Raw genomic sequence first — 17613 nt, 5'->3', positions numbered from 1 at the left:
CATTAAAACTATCTAGCCTTTCCCATCGATTTTGGTCAATTTACCCAAAATCGCTTGACCAAATCGGACATGGATCCCACAACCATGTCATGTGAATGAGTGTGGCACCAAAAGTGAAGAGTCAGAGCAACTTAGGATCATTTTATGATCTGAAATAGTCTTCTCAAGGTTGGTTTGAGAAATTCAACAAGTAATTCAAGAATTTGGCATGACTCGTAGTGGAGCTGGTCACTCTATGTTTTTTTTAAACTGGTAACTTTGTATTCCTAAGCATTAAGGGTTATGCTGGCCACCTCCAAAAGTGTTAGTCACATAAAAATAACAACAAAAAAAGAAAAGAAAACAAGACTACTTACAAAGCTCCTATGAAATCCACTACTTGAATTTCTTCTTCTATGTTCATTTCTTTACACCAAAAACCTGAAGTGGTAATTACTTTCTACTTAATCTTCTCTATAGTGCACTCTTTCCATACAAAAATTCTCTGATTTCTCTCCTTCCAAATGATCCACCAGATACAAGCATGTATTGTTCTTCACCACCTCTTCTGGCTCTTACTACCTCCCCTTCTGACCCAACAACTTAGTAGGTCTGTTGTATGTTATGGCATAATCCAATTTAGGCCAGCTAAATTGGTGAATAGAGCCCATACCTGTGTTGTTACTTTGCAGTGGAGGAACAAATGATTGTTGGTTTCTAGAGCCTCTTTACAAAGATAACATCTTGAGGCAATAATTCTTCCCCTCTTTTGAAGTTTATCATGTGTCAGGCAAGCTCCTCTAGTTACCAACCAAGTGAAACACTTCACCTTAGTAGGGGATACACTCTTCCATATAACACTACATGGCCCTAATTTCTTCCTTGCAATTGTGGCTAGATCCATTTTATACATTCTGTTCACAGAGAATTGACCATTAGTATGATGCCTCCATAGCAATTTATCTGTTTCCAGATTTGTGCCAGGAAAATCTCCAATCAAAGATAGCATATCTGATACCCACTCTATTTCCCAATCATTAAGAAATCTCCTAAAGAGCAAATTCCATCCTTGTGGAGACCAAACCTCTTGTATTTTGCTATTAGGATTCTGGCAAATGGAAAACAGCCCAGGGAATATATTTTTCAAGGACCCATGACCAGTCCAGTTTTCCTTCCAAAACAAAGTCTTATTTCCTCTATCACTCCCCAAGACTACCCCCGAGACGCGAACACGGGACCTAGGACCACAAGTGATCTCAAGCTAACCTTGTTGTCCTGATCATGGGCATACTAAAGATAAAAAAACTTATGCGGAAGCTAAATCATAAATAAAAATGAAATGATAGGGAATACCCATATACTGAGATAAATGATAACTGATGAGTTTAATACAAAGATGATATTAACTCAATACTAAGTTGAATCTAACTATGTCTGAAAATAGCCTCTAACTTACTAGAAATGTTGGGACAGGCCCCAACTAAGTCTAGCAAAACTGAAACTAAAGGACTAAAAATAATACTGAAAAGAGTCTCATGACTATTGTCCTCGGAGAATGAGGACTCACCTCTGATTCTGCTGAACTGGAGATCGGGAACTGATCTAAGCGTGATCTAGATGTTGAGAACCTGAACCTACATCATGAGAAGATGTAGCGCAGAGTATGCGTCAGTACTTGAAAGGTAATGAGCATGGAGGATAGAGTAAAGCTGAAATAACATATAACTGAACAAAGCAATAAAGCAATGATATAATCTGAACATGATATAAATACTGAATACTGAACTAACTGGAAACAGTGACCAATTTATAACATGCTAAAACTGAATACTGGATATACTGATAAATGGTCAATGCAATAGGGTCTGACTGAACTATGGGGACTACTAATAACCGATAATAAAACCAGATGAGCTAAATGTGGAGTCTGATGTATACGCCCCATTGAGAGGACCCAATATACCCTGCCAGAGGTATAGAGGATGCTAGTATGATCACTGAAATGATGCCCCCAGAGGGGACTTTCAACCTACGTAGCTAGTAGTTCTGGGAGAATTTCGGTACACTGAACCCTAGTCCAACTCGGCATTATGCTACTCCCAATGGATTAAGTAATTAAAACATTATGAATGAATTTCTGTAAGTTACTAGATAGCTCGAACTAAACATGCAAACTGAGTATGCAACAACTAAACTGATATTGATGTATTAATAATTGAGGCATGTATAACTGAATAACTGAAATATCTGACCTACCATGTATAATTCAAGAACTAAAGAATTACATAGCTACGGTTCTGAAATTCATGGAATAAATTAGATATTAACATACTAATCTGATTTGGAACATTTAAATAACTAATTCATGATGATCTGTTGAAATTATAGAAACCCTAGGTCTAGTCATAATAAGAGAATCAAGAAACTGACTGAAAATTAGGGACCTAATGGATGAAAGGAACCCACTAGTAAAATCCCACATACCTAGTGACGAATTTCATGGAAAAATCCTTTGATTTCTAGGCTGGAACTGAAGAAAACTTGTTGCGTTCTTGAACTATGGTTCTTGACTTCTTTCTCCTCTTAGCGTTCTAATTTTCCAAGTTTGGATTAATGATTTGACTTAGGTAAGTTCTAGTTATGTTTCTAGGCTTAAACTGACTAAAACCTCATAATTTAGGGTCTAAACGACGTAGCTTAGGGGTCCAACGAAATAGGAAAGACCAAAAGACCCCTGACTTAACTGCTGTCAGAGTGATCGACGGACGGGATCTACGGGCTGTGGATCGAATGACGGTCTGTGCTGGTCGGTCGTCACTTGCATCAGAGGCTGGGTAAAGGGGACCTCAATCCATGGACATAGACCACGGACCGTGGTCTGACCTATGTACCGTGGGTATGTCTGTGGGTCAAGACATAGCTGATTTTCTAAGCTGGGTTTGGGGAGGGGTTGCAGTGGTGAACCACGGACCACCAGCACGGGACGTGGTCTGACCTACGGTCCGTGGATGGCAACCGTGAGTTGCCCCTGCAACTTCTCAAATCTGCAGTTTGGTCTATCTAGGATACGGGGTGTTACATTATCTCCCCCTTAAGAACATTTGTCCTCAAATGAAGACTAAAGTAGCTGAAATAGAGGGAAAGGGCTGCAATCCCTACCACTAAACACTGAGAACTGAATTTTTGACTGAACTGAGTTCCAAGAACATGCAAATACGCTGAAAATGCAAGTTCAAACTGAAGGAACATGATTCTAAGACTGAATTTAAGCATGAATGACTGAAAAACTGAAGAGGAACTATTACCTCAAGCTGGAGTGAAATTAGAAGGAAAGAGGTGAGGATACTTGACTTTCATGGCCGCTTCTGCTTCCCAAGTGGCTCCCTCTACGGACTGACTCCTCCACCAAACCTTGATTGAAGCGACTTTTTTGTTTCTCAGCCTTCTAACATGACAATCAAGAATCTCAACTGGTACATCCTCATAAAAAAGACTATCTTTTACAACCACAATCTCTAATGGAATTACGGATGCAGGATCACCCACACACTTCTTCAAAAGTGAAATGTGAAAGACTGGATACACTGTTACCAAATCTGCTAACAACTCTAACTCATAAGCCACTTTACCAATCCTTTTCAAGATCCGGTAAGGGCATACATATCTGGGATTGAGCTTCCCTTTCTTGCCAAATCTCATCACCTCCTTCATAGGTGACACTTTCAGGAAAACCCTATCAACAACTTGGAACTCTAGTTCCCTTCTTCTCACATATGCATAAGACTTCTGGTGACTCTGGGCAGTCTTAAGTCTATCTCTAATGAGTTGCACTTTCTGCATAGCATCAAGGACTGAATCTGGTCCTATCAAGGCTACTTCACCTACTTCAAACCAACCAACTAGAGATCTACATCTACGCCCATACAATGCCTCATAAGGGGCCATCTGAATGCTGGAATAGTAACTATTGTTGCAGGCGAACTCAATAAGAGGAAGGTGATCGTCCCAACTACCCTTGAAGTCGATCACACAAGCTCTCAACATGTCCTCTAAGGTCTGAATGGTACGCTCTGCCTGACCATCCATCTGTGGATGAAATGATGTGCTAAGGTTAACATGAGTACCAAGACCCTTCTGAAATGACTTCCAGAAATGAGAGGTAAACTAAGGACCTCTATCTGAGATGATAGACAAAGGAACCCCATGCAACCTCACAATCTCATTAATGTAAAGCTTGGCGTAATCCTCTGCCGAATTTGTAGTCTTGACCGCCAAAAAGCGAGAAGACATAGTAACCCTATCAACAATCACCCAAATGGAGTCATGCTGTCTGCGAGTACGAGGTAAACCTGTGATGAAGTCCATGTTTATCACTTCCCACTTCCAAGTAGGAATGTCAATCTCTTGAGTCATGCCTCCTGGTTTCTGATGTTCTACCTTGACTTGCTGGCAATTGGGGCATTTAGCCACAAAGTCTGCTATATCTCTTTTCATACCATTCCACCGATAGACTTCCCGCATATCACGGTACATCTTAGTGGCGCCTGGATGGATAAAATATTTGGAGTTATAGGCCTCTGCAAGAATATGTTGTCTCAACTCGCCCACATTAGGAACACATAATCGACCCTGGTAGTGAAGCACACCATCTCCCCCTTGGGAGAAAACCTCCACTCTCTAATTGTGGACTGCACCCTTAAGTTCAAGCAAGATTGGATTACTGTCTTGCTTTTCCTTAACCTCTACTACCAAAGAAGATTCTGCCCTATTCTGAACTGTTACACCACCATCTGATATGCTCATAAGATGAACTCCTAGGCGAGCAAGTCTGTGAACATCCTTTGCTAGCTCTTTTCTTTCTTCCTCAACATGTGCTACACTACCCATAGATAATCTTCTAAGAGCATCTGCTACTACATTCGCCTTACCCAGATGGTAATGCACGCTCATATCATAATCTTTGACGAACTCAAGCCACCTTTTCTGGCGAAGATTCAACTCTTTCTGGGTGAATACATACTGGAGGCTCTTATGGTCTGTGAACACATCTACATGAACAACATACAAGTAGTGTCTCCAAATCTTGAGTGCAAACATCACTGCTGCAAGCTCGAGGTCATGAGTCGGATAATTCTTCTCACGTACCTTAAGCTATCTAGAAGCATAAGCTATAACCTTACCTCACTGCATCAATACACAACCTAGGCCAACCCTGGATTCATCGCAATAGATCACATAACCATCTAAACCCTCTGGTAGAGTCAAGATAGGAGTTGTTGTCAACCTAGTTTTCAGTTCTGCAAAGCTTTTCTCACAATCATCTGACCACTGGAACTTAACCTTTTTTTTAGTCAACCTAGTCAATGGTGAGGCTATGGATGAAAATCCTTCCACGAACCGTCTATAATAACCCGCTAGACCCAAGACAGTTCTTATATCCGTAGCAGAGGTAGGTCTAGGCCATTGTCTCACTGCTTCTATCTTCTCGGAATCTACTCGAATTCCATCACTAGACACAATATGCCCAAGGAAGGCAACTGATTGTAACCAAAACTCGCACTTGTTAAATTTTGCAAATAACTAGCGATCTTTGAGAGTTTGCAGAGCAACTCTCAAATGACTCGAGTGTTCTTCCTCATTCCTAGAGTAAATGAGGATATCATCAATAAAGACGATAATGAACAAGTCCAAGTACTGCTTGAACACTCTGTTAATCAAGTCCATAAAAGCTACAGGAGCATTGGTTAGTCCAAATGATATGACTACAAATTCATAATGACCATACCGAGTTCTGAAGGCTGTCTTCGGAATGTCACTATCTCTGACTTTAAGCTGATGATAACCTGATCTTAGGTTTATCTTTAAGAAATGACTAGCACCCTGAAGTTGGTCAAACAGGTCATCAATCCTAGGGATGGGATACTTATTCGGCCGAATCTACTAGAGAGAAGGCTGACAGGAGGAAGGCAGCTCCGGTGGACATATCCTCGGAGGTGGACATTGAGTCAATATCTACAGAGGCATTTTTGTCTACTCAGACCTCCGGACCTTCAGGTACTTCTGTCCCTCCTCATCTTCACAATCTCTCGAAATCTCCTCTTTCTCCCAACATACCATGATCACTCAGGAAATGATCCTGAAGATGGGGAATCTAGCCCACTCAGCTGACGTGAGGGCCACCCGATTAGAGAGGTCTGTCCCCTTGATGATTGAGGCTGCGATTGTAGCTGCACTGACCCCTCTGCAGACTTCTATTGACACTCTGACTACGAGAGTTGAAGCTTGTGAGAGCAAGCTGGGGGAAACACCAAGGTTCCGGCTTCGAAAGCCGAGGTAGCAGAATTGAGGAATGACGTAGACTATTTGAAGTCTACCGACTTCAATTCATTAATAGGGACTACAGATGACTTGAACCCTCCTGAGACTTCAGAGATGCCTCTGGCTACCACTAGAGATGTTCCCAGGGATGAAACACAGCAGATGGTGAGTCAGATGCAGAGACAGATGATGAGAAGATAGCGATACAGGAGGAGAGAATATATAGAGACTTGCAAGGTGAATGAGCATGATAGAGTGCTAGAAGAGATAAAGGAGACCATTGAAGTGATGAAACATATGAATGATTCTCATTCCAGATCTATCCAGCTGCTCGAGAAGCTTATGGATCATGTGATGCCTCAGCTCTACCCGCAGCAAAACATGGGGTTGCCAAGTGATACCATGGCTAACCCCAAAAGTGGAATTTAGATGACGACTTGCGTCGTGCCACGACGCTGTTTGGGAGGCATACCAAAACCCTTTATTGCTTTAATTTTGTTTTAGAAATAATGGTGTTAATTTTGCAGGTTAAAGTGTAGAGAGTGTTTGAAAATTGCAAGTTGGCGAGCTACAAGGTCCAGTCGGCGCATCACCGAATAGGTCGGTGAGCCTGACATAATCCGTCATTTGACTCAAGACAACTTCAAAATTGAGTCTGTTAAACTCGGCGAACCCAGGAAATCATTGGCGAGTCGGCGATCCCGACGAAGACCGCCATTTGGACCCCCACATTAACTGGACGGCCTGTAAAACTTGGCGAGGTAAGTGAACAATCGGTGTATCACCGAGTGGGTTGGCGAGCACAACTAACATCACCGAATGGCGAAATCTAGATATTTTTAAAAAAAAATAGGCTAAAGGTTTAAATTTCCAACTCTTCACTTTCCCTCACTTTTATTCCTCTCAAATTCATACCAGCATAGTAGTCTATATTTTTCTTGTTTATCCAACATATTTTAGGGGTTGATTTGTGTTCGGAAAATATTACATTGCCGCCTAGCATCTCAATATTATTTTAATCAGCTTTAAAAGTGAGTTTTCCGAACCCCAGACTTCAGCACGTAGAGGTAGAGGCGGAGGTAGAGAGGGAGCATCTAGTTCTGGTAGTGGACAGAACCGTACATATTCATTAACTAGCCGACAATACTCAAAGTCATCACCAGATGTTGTGACAGGTACATTGATTGTTTGCTCCCATTGTGTTTATGCTTTGATAGATCCTGGATCTACATTGTCTTATGTTACTCCATTTATTGCGGGGAGGTTATGTATAGTAGCAGAGTCATTAGATTGACCCTTTATTGTATCTACACCAGTTGGTGAGTCTATTGTTGCCAGAAAAGTCTATCGAGGTTGCACGGTAGAAATTATCAACCATCAGACCTCTGTAGATCTCGTAGAGTTAGAGATGGTCGATTTTGCCGTCATTATGGGCATGGAATGGTTAGCATCTTGTTATGCTAATGTTGAGTGCCGCACAAAGATTGTTAGATTTCACTTTCCAGGAGAGGCAGTTCGGGAATGGAAAGGTGGTATAGCAACACCGAAAGGTAGGTTTATTTCCTATCTTAAGGCAAGGAAGATAATTACCATGGGTTGTATTTATCATCTTGTTCACGTTCATGATATAGATGCAGAACCACCGACTCTTCAGTCTATTTCAGTAGTTAATGAGTTTCTAGATGTATTTCCAGATGAACTCCCAAGTATCCCTCCTGAACGAGAAATTGATTTTGCTATCGATATGCTACCAAGTACACAATCCATATCTATCCCTCCTTATAGAATGGCTCCTGCTGAGCTCAAGGAGTTGAAGGATCAGCTGAAAGACTTGCTGGATAAAGGCTTTATTAAGCCTAGTGTTTTACCATGGGGTGCACCAGTGTTGTTCGTAAGGAAGAAAGATCGCTCACTAAGAATATGTATTGATTACCGACAGCTGAATAAGGCAACTATAAATAATAAGTATCCCCTTCCGAGGATAGATGACTTGTTTGATCACTTACAAGGTGCTAAGTGTTTCTCAAAGATTAATTTAAGATCAGGGTACCACCAGATACGAGTTCGGGAGAAAGACGTTCCAAAGACAGCTTTTAGAACTAGATATGGACACTTTGAGTTCTTGGTAATGTCTTTTGGATTAACTAATGCCCCAACAGTGTTCATGGACCTGATGAATAGTATATTTAGGCCGTATCTAGACTTGTTTGTGATTGTATTTATTAATGATATTTTGGTGTATTCACGTTCAAAAGATGAGCATACAAATCATCTACGAGCAGTCCTTCAGGTTCTTCAAGACCGAGAACTTTATGCAAAGTTTTCTAAGTGTGAGTTCTGGTTGGACTCTATAGGTTTCTTAGGCCATATTGTATCAGATACATGCATTGCAGTTGATACACAAAAGATTGAGACCGTAAAGACTTGGCCCAGACCCATGACTCTGACTGAGGTTCGTAGTTTCTTAGGGTTAGCTGGTACTACAGAAGGTTTGTATAGGGGTTTTCTTCAATTTCAGCCCGATTAACGAAGTTGACTAAAATAGTAGCTAAGTTCCAGTGGACTGAGGCTTGCGACCATAGTTTCAAAGAGCTGAAGGACAAGTTGACATCAGCACCAATTCTTGCATTGCCAGATGATTCAAAAGGCTATGCGGTGTATTGTGATGCTTCTGGTGTTGGGTTGGGATGTGTTCTAATGCAACATGGTAAGGTTATCGCATATGCTTCAAGGCAGTTGCGAAAGCATGAAAATAACTATCCGACCCACGATTTAGAGTTGGCTGCAGTTGTGCATGCGCTAAAGATCTGGAGACACTATTTGTATGGCGTTCAAGTTGACATCTTCACAGATCATAAAAGTCTTCAATATATCTTTAGACAGAAGAAGTTAAATCTGTGACAACGTCGATGGCTTGAGTTACTCGAAGACTACGACGTGGACATTTTATATCATCTAGGAAAGGCGAATGTGGTAGTTGATGCCTTCAGTCGAAGATCTATGGGTAGTTTATCATATTTAGATGTTGAGAAGCATGAGCTAGCGCGAGAGATTCATCAATTAGCTAGCTTGGGAGTCAGATTGTTAGAGGCAGAAGATAGTGGGGTAACAATTTAGGACACAGACGTATCATTTCTAGTTATAGAAGTAAAATCACGGCAACAAGAGGATCCTAGCTTAGAGCAGCTCAGAGCCAAGGCTCCGAATCAACAGACTTTAGCATTTGATATAGCAGGAGATGGAGTCCTTAGATATAGTGGTCGATTATGTGTATCGAATGTTGCAGGGCTTCCGCATCGGATTATGGAAGTGGCACATCATTCCCGTTATTCTAGTCACCCTGGTTCGACAAAAATGTACCATGATATTAAGGAGATCTATTGGTGGCACGGGATGAAGAAGGATGTTGCTGAGTTTCTGGCACAATGTCCTAACTGCCAACTGGTGAAGGTTGAGCACCAAAAGCTCAGGAGATAGCCATTCCTTTGTGGAAATGGGAAGCAATTAATATGGATTTTATTACAGGGTTACCTTGATCACGTCACAAGTTTGACTCTATTTGGGTAATTGTTAATAGACTAACAAAATCAGGGCTACTTTTACGGCCGAAGATTACACAGGGCTCTATATTAGGGAGATTGTTAGGCTACATGGTGTCCCAGTATCTATTATCTCTGATAGAAGAGCACAATTTATCGCCAACTTCTGGAAGTCCTTCCTGAAAGGACTGGGGACACATGTTAATCTTAGTACAAACTTTCATCCTCAGACAGATGGCCAGGCTAAGCGCACAATTTTGACACTCGAAGATATGTTACGGGCGTGAGCGCTAGACTTCAAGGGAAGTTGGGATGACCACTTGCCTCTTATAGAGTTCGCATACAATAATAGTTATCACTCCAGCATCGGGATGGCACCTTATAAGGCTTTGTATGGGTGAAAATGTAGATCCCCCATTGGATGGTTCGAGGTAGGTGAGTCAGGGTTGATTGGACCCGACTTAGTAGAACATACAGTTTAGCAAGTTAAGCTCATTCGGGAGAGGTTGCTAACTGCTCAAAGCCGACAGAAGTCATACTCAGATGTGCGACGAAAGGACTTAGAGTTTTGTGTCGATGACTGGGTATTCTTAAAATTCTCACCTATGAAGGGTGTTATGCGATTTGGCAAAAAGGAAAAGCTTAGTCCAAGATGCATTGGGTCATACTAGATCCTTCGAAGGGAAGGACGAGTGTCTTATGAGTTAGAATTGCCTTCGGGGCTAAAATCTGTTCATCCAGTTTTCCATGTATCGATGCTACGAAAGTGCGTAGGAGACCTTTCTCGAGTTGTCCCAGTTGAGGATGTTCAGATCACAGAGGAGTTGTCCTACGAGGAAACTCCATTTGCCATTTTAGATCGGCAGGTCCATAAATTGAGGACCAAAGAAGTGGCTTCGGTTAAAGTATTGTGGAGAAACAAGAATAGAGAAGAGGTGACCTGGGAAGCTGAGGATGGCATAAGGTCCAATATCCTCACTTGTTTCATACCCTAGGGTGATGGCATATTAGTTTATATTAGGGAAGTAAGGTAAGATACCTATTTGATTTTTTATATATATATACTATTGCTTATTATTATTGTGGTTGTCGTTGTATATCTGCTCGCACTGTTATGGTGGAGCTATAGTGCTTAGGAATTTATGTCATCATGTGAGACGCCTAGATTAGAAATTTTGTATTTCAAGTTCTTGGATAGTGACATCTACAAAGGATACACTGCCTAAATTTTGGTAACTCCTAAGGACTGAACCACGTGACTCAGATTTTTCATTCGAGGACGAATGTTTCTAAGGGGGGATGGATCTAACACCCCGACTTTTCAAAACATATAAATTGACTCGTATCTTCGTGGAAAGACCAGGAAGGTGGGTAATAAATTAAGAATGATGTGTTATGTGATATTTTTAGTGTTCAAGTGTTGTATCTCAAGTTTTGAAGTTAGGTAAGTGGCAAAATAAAAGTTGGCGAAAGTTACCATAAATTCCTTTTTAAAGATTTGTCTGAAATTTGGGTCAAATATCTCGAACGTTTTCTCCCACTCTATTAAGAGTTATGGTCCCCACGACCTATTAAATTGAAGTTCTACGAGTCTAGTTTCCAATGCATCAACCCGTTTGTTCATACGACTTCATAATAAAGAGATATTCACATTTTCGCAAGACTGCACAAGCAGGCAGGTGAGATGGGTCCCCTAGGTTGGTGGAACTTTATATATATCATCTTCTTCGATTTTTCTTCATTTTTCCTTCATTTTCCTTAGTAAAGAACCAAAAAACTCACAAAACCTACAAAACTCACTTCTAGAGCAAGGCAAGTTACTGATTTTCGTGACTTAAGTCCTTGACAAAAGTTGTTCTACGCGTTGAGCTCATCAACATGGTATAATTTGTTTTATCCATTTTCTAGCATATCGTACTTTGGTGTGTGGACAATAGGGGTTTGGGCATATTTTAAAGTTTTGAGGTGTATTACAAACTTATAATCAAGGTAAGACCCTTTTTTCATCGACTCTAGCTTTGATAAGTCGCAAATAATAATTTGCGACGGAAATACATATCTTTTATCGGATTTTCGTTGTATCTTCTATTCTTTTCTGTTGATTATGATCCTTCCTTGTTGTAGTATCAAGGGGGTTGTGATTAAAGTTATTAGGACACGTGAATTCAGCGAAAAAGGTATGTTAAGGTTATTCCCTACTTACGACATGTTCCTTAAAGCTTAGAAGCAATGTATTTGGGTTGTTATCCTTGATGTACTTGTAGCCGTGGTTGTTTATTGTTGGCTGCTCGAGTTGATATAATCCTCCCTTATCGGGATTCTTATTCAGTTAGTAGCGTCTCTATGTTGGACACGACTTAGATGCTATTTGTATAGGTTGCTTATAACTAAATTACTTGCTTTTAGTGATTGGATTGTTATTGTTGCCCTTGGGGCTATTGTGGTTAGCTGCAGGAATGTGATTTATGCCTAGAAGGGCTATGTTCTTCCTATAGGGCTATATGGACGCCTAAAAGGATTATGAGTTGCCTACGGGGCTATATTGATACCTAGAAAGGATATGAGTTGCCTACAGGGCTATATTGATGCCTAAGAAGGATATGTGCTTCCTACAGGGCCATGTTGTTGCCTAAGAGGGCTATGAGTTGTCTATAAACTATGTTGATGCCTAAGAGAGCTATGTTCTGCCTACGGGGCTATATTAATGCCTAAATGGGCTATGTGACTACCTACGGGGCTAGGGGATTAACGATAGGGGTATATAGGTTGAGTGGCACCTTCCGGGCTTATAGGGGCCTGAGTAAGTGGTTTTGTGTGCTGTTTGTACTTGCCGAGCTTATGGGGGTTTGGTTAGGTTGTTTTTTTATGATTTTTTATAAGTTTAGATTTAGGAGCAGGTCAGTACACTTATCTTATCCTTGATTTATTTATCAGATTATTCCAGTATATCAGGATACCTTATCATAATCAATTGCCTTTCATACTTTGTACATTATTTTATACTGATGCCCCATTGCCTTGGGGGCGCTACATTCATGCATGCAGGTCTTGACAAATGACCGAGTAGACCTCCTCAACAATAGGATTGACTTTTATCCGGTTGGCTAGCCCCTTTCCTCTGGAGCTGCCAGAGTGAGAGGTTTGTTACTTTTTGTTGTATATCTTTATGGGTAGGTTGGAGCCCTGTCCCGCTAATATTTACTACTCTTAGAGGTTGCAGACAAATGTGTGGGGTGTATAGGTACGTTATGGCCATACTGGCCTATGTTGTTGGTTTGTTGAAGCTTGTGAGCTGTTTGATGTATTGTATTGATATATACCTGCTTTTTGTTTTGGTATAGATATCATGGTGGCCTCGACGGCCCAATCAGGACTTATGTGCTAGTTAGCTATTTATTTATATGATCTCCTGGGAGTAGCTGTTTCTTTTATAAATCAGTTAACAGGGGCCTTGCCGGCCGAGGGCTTAGTTTTAAGCCGAGATATACTTGCTTGTTTTCTTGATTGTGTGTGGCTGCCATGCGCTAGTAGCAAATGGTTCAGCAGGATCGGCTCGGGCCTGAGTTTTGGAATTAGGAGCCAATTGTGCCCCTCAAGTATGGGGCATGACAAATGTAGCATTCAGGCTTTTTTCAAAAAAAAAACTTTCTCATGGAAATTCTGCATTGTAGCTACTAGGTCCACTTTTATTATTTCCTAGCATTGTTTGAAGAACTCCATAGAATAACCATCAAGTCCGAGGGCCTTATCTCCAGCACATGCTTTGATACTTTCAAAAACTTCTTGGGAACCAAACAGATGCATCAATGCTAGATTATCCTCAGCACTTACCCTAGGACAGTTCTCCATTTCAAGTTGTGGTCTCCATTCCTCAGTTTTTGTGTACAATCTTTCATAGTATGAGACTATTACTTTCTTCACCTCTCTTGGGTCCTCCACCATTACCCCCATCCCCAACTTTCAACTTATCTATAGTGTTAAATCTCCGGTGGATATTTGTAGTTTTGTGGAAAAAACTTGTGTTTTTATCCCCCTCTTTTAGCCAAGTTGCCCTAGACCACTATCTCCATGCAATCTGTCACGACCCAAGCCTAGGGCCTAGACGTGACCGACGAATGGGGAACCCGAAGGAACCCCAAACAAGCCTCATAGCGTATCATTACACATCCTTGGTCGCGGAAGCGACCCAAGCCTAGGGCCTAGACGTGACCGGCGAATGGGGAACCCGAAGGAACCCCAAACAAGCCTCATAGCGTATCATTACACATCCTTGGTCGCGGAAGCAATTAAAATGACCATAAGCATTAAGCATAATCAAGGGGAAATCGGGACTAAGGGAGCAAGAAAAAAAAAGGGAATGATATATAAATACCATAGATGAGTCAAGCTCAAGCATAATACACAACTTGTCCAACACCACCTCTAAACATAGGTACTTAGCGGGGGCCAAGACAAACTACCGGGCTCACCCTCATAGTCAATACATAACAAAAAAGGAAAAGTCTTATACATAGCAAGAGATCATAAGCAACGTCCCCGGAATGGAGGACTCACCAATAACCTCGATAGAAAATCGTATTAGCCACGCGGAGGAGGATGGTCAAGCGGTGCTCCGGTCCCTACATGGTGACATCATGTAGGTATAGAGTATGCATTAGTACATTTGAATGTACTAAGTATATGGGATGCAATGCAATGCAACAATAGATGGACATCATAGGCAAAATGCATAATCATACCCGATAGATAGCATATTAATGAAATGATATGTATAATGATGCTTACATAAAAGTCATATTTAGTGGGGCGTAGTACATGTGTGGCGAGTGACCATCAATATAGTATTTCCAAGGCCTACCACCCCTTTAGAGAGGCGAAAGAGGTACAAACCCCTCAATGTGGTTACCCGGGCCTACAACTCCCCGAGCTAGGCTTGGTCGACTCACAACACTTATATAGAGAAAATCATATGCATGTGTCCATTTCATTATCATTTCAGTAATTATATAACCATCCGACTCATAGGACGTAAATTGGACCTTCCATTTCCTAAGAATTCTATAAATGGGCATTTTATCAAACACATGGTGGGAGTAGTTCATGTAAATAAAATCATGTATTTCAAGAGTATTAAGTCCAACCAATTCCAAAATCCATATAAATCAGCCCACCAACAACATACATATATATATATATATATCAACCTTCATAATTTGATCATGGCAACATGAAAACCATAAACATCACATAATAATTCAATTTCATGATAATATGCAAAATAGACCATAATAGGGTGTGTAGTAGTAATTCCATACTTCAAGAGTTCATAAATAATCATAAGGACCCATAAACTTGAAGTAGAAATAGAGGATAAATGGTTGGACTTGTGGAAAGGAAGGTTTCCACAATCAAACCCACATACCTCAACTTTGGAGAATCCTTGATGAAGATTGGAATGGAGAATTGAAGCTTGAGATTGAGTCTTGAATCCGGAATTAGAGCTTGAGATGTTTGAATTTGGTTGAGGATCTTGGTGGAATTTTGGAGAGGGCTTAGAGAGTGTTTTTGAAGTTAAAAAAAATGACTAAGAATGGGACATATCCCCTTTTTATAAAAAACGTCCCCAACCCGCCTCAAAAAAAATAGCTCACTGGAAATTGCAAATCAGCACAGACAAGTTTTACGAAAATGGTCATAACTCCCTCATCCTAACTCGGAATGAGGTGAAACCAAGTGCGTTGGAAAGCTAACTCAAAGAGCTTTAATTTAATAGGTTGTGGCCCTTCCAGTTCCTTGTGTGCTAAGAGATATGCCCCTTTAAAGTTGACCCTCCAAATCGCATTTTTTTTTGCGATTTTCGAATTTTGATACAGTTGCTCTAAAATTTGGGTTAGACCCATTTCCCACTCAATTTGACCCCATGAATAAGAATATGAAGTCGAATTTCCGAAATCATGCACAGATTTTGAGATATATGGAAATTACAATTATAGGTATTTTCGAAGCACATTTTCAAGCATTTTTGGGGTCGTTTCACAATCTCTTCTTTTTGAGCTATATCTTCAAATTCTACTGTGAGTGCTATCCTGGATGTTATCTCTTCCTCCTTCAAGACTCTGCATTCCTGAGTCCTTTCTATTGCTTGTAGTTGTGATAGAACATTTAGTTTTTGAGCCCCCAAGTTCCCCTGCCTCGTCTTACTCCACTCCTTCAATTTTACCTTTAGAGCTTTCAAGTTTTTCCATTAGGATATAGTCAGGGCTGCCCTCATACTTGAAAGAATCCCACCACTCCTTTACCCTTTCCTTAAAGCCTTCTGTTTGCAACCGCCAGTTCTCGAACTTGAACTAAGACTTTGATGCTTTCCACTCTCCACATTGCAACATAATGGGAGTGTGATCTTAAGTAATTCTCTATAGAACGTAATGCTTAAGGTATTTGAAGCTATCATCCATTTCATCTGAGATGAGTATTCTATCTAATCTTGTTGCGTTGTCATGCCTATCTCCTTTCTTCCATGTATACTTTCCCCCTTTCAAATCCAAATTTACAAGTTCCATGTCCTCAATGAACTCCGATAAGTCAGACATGGTGTTGTTAATTCTTCTGCAATTCTTCTTTTCTAATGGATGCCTAGTTGTGTTGAAGTCCCCACATAAAATACAAGGACCTGAAAAGAGACCCCTAGTCGCCCCTATTTCCCCCCAAGTTTCCTCCCTTTCTTGTCTATGATTTGGAGCATATATGCATGTTAGGTGCCATTTGAAATCTTGTGTTTTCCCTACAAGACTACAAGAAACGGAGTACATTCCCACGCTGCTCAATTTCCCTTCCCAGTCCCTTTTATCCCACATTATCACAATACCTCCTCTAGTCCCGCTAGCTTCCAGATGAACATAATCTACCCACTTATTCCCCCAAATATCTCTAACAACTTCTGTGATGTCCTCGCTCAGTTTGGTCTCTTGTAGACAAACAACATCTACATTTCACTCCTTCCTTGTTTTCCCTATGAGAGACCTCTTCCTGCCGCAGTTTAATCCCGTCACATTCCAGATATCCCCCTTTACTTCTAGAACCATAGCTCCAAAAATGACTACCTAATTCAAGCCCTTTTAATTCATACATCCCCTTCTTCTTTACAGTACCATATGTCCCTTTGTTTAGTGACTTGTTGTTGTCCACCTTCAAGAATAACTCCTTCACTTTTTCTTCATGACCTTTAAAGTCTACCCCATGCTTTGTACTCAGTTGGATTATATACTACTGAATCCACTCCTCTGTAGGGACTTCGTCTGCACTTCTTTCTCCTAACAAAATATTCTCGATTGGAATCTGCATATTTAGAGGAATTGCATCCTCTTCCACTCTCTTTGTTGTATCAGTGATCTTTTATTAGCATGTCTGCCAAGTTTCCTTCTCCTTTTTGTATTGTCTGGTTTGCCATTACTTGCTCTTTAAACTGGTCCAATCAAATAGTCGTAACAACCTTCTTTTTGTGTTGTATCGACACTTTATGTTCTATCGACACTCTATGTTCTATCGACATTTTGTATTAAATCCAATATTTCACGAGAAGACTACGCACATTGAAATAGACTATCAATTTTGTGAAGTCGAGTGATCAACTTGTAGATATTTTCACTAAGCCCCTCACCTTTCCTCGTATTAACTACATTTGTAACAAGCTTCGTACATATGACTTGTATGCACTAGCTTGAAGGGGAGTGTTAGAATAGGAATAGGAACAAGAATAGTATATAAAATCCTACTTAGA

Source organism: Solanum verrucosum, unplaced genomic scaffold, assembly GCF_900185275.1.
Source record: "Solanum verrucosum unplaced genomic scaffold, falcon-dt-bn FXZP01000092.1, whole genome shotgun sequence".
NCBI classification, from domain to species: Eukaryota; Viridiplantae; Streptophyta; class Magnoliopsida; order Solanales; family Solanaceae; genus Solanum; species Solanum verrucosum.
The sequence above is the reverse complement of the archived record's forward strand: the minus strand, read 5'-3'. Positions refer to the sequence as shown.